Raw genomic sequence first — 3,522 nt, forward strand, 5'->3', positions numbered from 1 at the left:
TAAAATTTCAATAATTTGTTATCGAAATCAAGCCAGTGTAATGCTACTCATACCAAATAGAGCATTGCGCTGTTGAAAACCTGACCGTCGCTAGAATTTTCTTTTCCGTGAAAGGTATTAATCAAGTCCACCACGGTACTGTACTTCTGTATGTAAGTAGTTCACACGATATCGTACAAATGGAAGACACTGAATAGTTTTACGACTATTTAAAAACATTTGGAAAGTACTTTTGCACTAAAAGACAACATTTTTTCTTACATGTGGATTTCAAACTACACTCAGAAAAATAATTTCGTTGAGTTAACAAGACTTTAACTAAATCTCAGATCAAAATATTTTTTCTTATCATGTTGTTTCAAACATACCTCATTAGGGTGGCTCAGAAAAACTAAAATGCGATTTTTAATGAGCGCACCCCCTAGGAATATGCCATTGACCAAAAAAATGATATTTCCAAAGTTTTGGATCAATAGGATTAAAAATGACGTTGCGCCACTCGAGCAAAGTTGGGTTTTCAGTACAAAAAACAGAAATTTTTCAATTCAAGGTCATTTTTTATCTTTGTTACTTGTTTCAATAGTTACTAATATATACTCATTTGATAGATAATTGAAATATCTTTTTAGTAAGATACTGATGAGCAAAATCGGTTAAAAATTATGCGCAAAATACAATAATTAGTTGAGCGACTGTGCTCTGTTTTCTATTTCAGACCTTTTAGCTGGCATGCACAAGTACGTAATAGGTATATGCTACGATTTAGTTAATTATTTATAAAAAATTATAATATCAAGAAAACCCTTTTTTTCAGTAATTAATATATTGTGTTTATTATGTTTTATAACATAAATCTGACTACGTGAAGGATAATTTTTATGATAATGTTTGACTACTTGCAGAACATATGTTATTGTTTTTCCTCTTCATATTTTGTCAAAATCGAATTATAATCCATCATAAGCCTAATTCCTCTTTCTATACAATCATTTATCATATGAAGTCTGGCACAGAATCCAAGTGCATCTCTATAATCTTGCGTCTCCATCCATGGCGAAGGATCTAAACTGATAAAACTATTAGATAGGCAAAAACGATCAAAAAATTTTTTATCCCTTGGACATAGCAATATTGAAGGGAATGAACTAGCAGATGGGATGGCCAGAAGAGGTTCTGAACTGCATACAGGAGAGGCCGACCTTTCAATACATACACCGATATGTAAACTGTATAGGATAATAGAGGAAATCAATACGGTGACTAACAATTTATAAACTAACTGCGAAGACTGTAAGGTCGCTAAAATCTTATGGCCTAAGTTGGACAAAAATAAAACGAAAAGTCATTGCGCCGATGCTCCAACGGTGGCGAGTTCCAACAAGTGGATTATGCAGAAGTTGCTAAGATGAAGAGGAGGTAAAATCTATCAACCACTTCCTGCGTCTCTATCAAGGACTTCAAACAAGGCTACTTTAATGTCTTGAGGATCGTTATTTTACTGGCTTGGAAGAGATAACGACAGCTAACTTATCGGATCTCCTCAACTTCATCTGGAAAACCAAATGGTTAAAGTAACAAGGATAACAAAGATTAGCAACTCGCATCTCCTGGTAAAATTTTTTGAGGGCATCCCAATGGGCAATATATGTTTCCGAGTAGAAGTGCTAACAACTGTCAGCACGTGCCTTCCGAACATAACCTTACCCAGTATGGGTTAAAATTTTCATACATATGCTCATCATAAAAATGTATATATCTCGTACAAATCATCCGAGTTATATGTAAATTGATCTCTTAAAATAAACATTTTTAGTAAGTACATGATTTTCGCCATCCATCGAGAATCTTAGATGGCACCTGGGCGCCACAGGTAACCAGGCAACTACTACAAAATATGTATAGCGTAGCGATCCGAAACCTTGCATTTGTCAAGGGCGGAACCTAAACTAGGAGTGATAAATTGAATCGTTGTGTCTGCGTTATCCCAATTTTGTTGAACTGTGACTAAAGATTCAGCTTCCATTTTGAGACAATTTCTTCATCGAATTTATTCCAATTAAAATCAATGGATTTTTTAGCCGCTCTAGCTTCGTTTGCTAAAAGGATATTAACTTCAGTCATACTCCCTGTACGACCATTTTTTCTTTGCTTACGAAAAAATTCTTGTTTTGACTACTTTTTCAATTCTACTTAAATATCTATATAAATTATTAAGTAGAAATGTTTTATTTTTATTTTTTATTTATGTTTCCTCCGTTTCTTGCATTGTGCATGCCAGCTAAAAGGCATGCTAAAAAGCTAAAAAAATAGAAGACAGAGCGCAGTCGCTCAACTAATTATTGTATTTTGCGCATAATTTTTAACCGATTTTGCTCATCAGTATCTTATTAAAAAGATATTTCAATTATCTATCAAATAAGTATACATAAGTAACTATTGAAACAAGTAACAAAGATAAAAAATGACCTTGAATTGAAAAATTTCTGTTTTTTGTACTGAAAACCCAACTTTGCTCGAGTGGCGCAACGTCATTTTTAATCCTATTGATCCAAAACTTTGGGAATATCATTTTTTTGGTCAATGGCATATTCCTAGGAGGTGCGCTCATTCAAAACTTCATTTTTAATTTTCCCCCTTATAACGTGAGCCACCCTAATACCTCATGTTGCTTTTTATCTTCTTCTTTACCACGAGAGTTAAAATTTTTCTAACAAAATAATCAGGTCTATTTAACTAGTACGTGGTAAAAACATATTTTTCTGAGTGTTATACCACTGTAGAGGTTTCATGGTGACATTTGCGTTTCTTAATCACATCTGACAAGGGAACCTGCGAACACATCCTGTATATATCATTAATCGATTTTTCGATTTAGCAGATCATCCAGATTACTACTGCTTTCTGACAGTTTAGTTTAAAAAGCGTATACAATGAACGTCTTACCTTCACTGTAACTGTTTTTGGTGAATCAGTTTGATGATATCGCATTGTGGACTCAGTTTATATATAAATTTTTCATATTACAGATTGAATTCTAAATATACGAAACACCATTTTCATGCCTGTAATATTTACATCTAAAATTTATTGATATATATATTAAACTTTTATTGATATCACATAGTAATTATGTTTTCGATTACATTTAATTTTAAATATTAAGTAGCATAGTTATAAATGGTACATTTGAAAATAATTTAAGAAAATGTTTTTGTACAATAAATAGTAAAGCTAAAACTAAAAACGTAACTTAAATAAATAAAAAATATTTTTAAATTATTTTATTAATATATATTTATATATAAAGATATAAAAGATTTTTGTAACATATAAAAATTATTTTTTGGGATATTCCCTTGACAGTTTGGCCTGCCATCCTGTTGCGGGTGGGTGTGATTCCTGGAATGAAATAAAGTAAATAATTAAAATCAAGAGAACAATTAATCTTAAAATAATTATTTATTATATTATAATTTAAAAATATTGTTTTAAGTTTTGATTATCTATAAAATATCTTTGCTC

This window comes from Teleopsis dalmanni, chromosome 2, assembly GCF_002237135.1.
Source record: "Teleopsis dalmanni isolate 2A chromosome 2, ASM223713v2, whole genome shotgun sequence".
Classification (NCBI taxonomy): domain Eukaryota; kingdom Metazoa; phylum Arthropoda; class Insecta; order Diptera; family Diopsidae; genus Teleopsis; species Teleopsis dalmanni.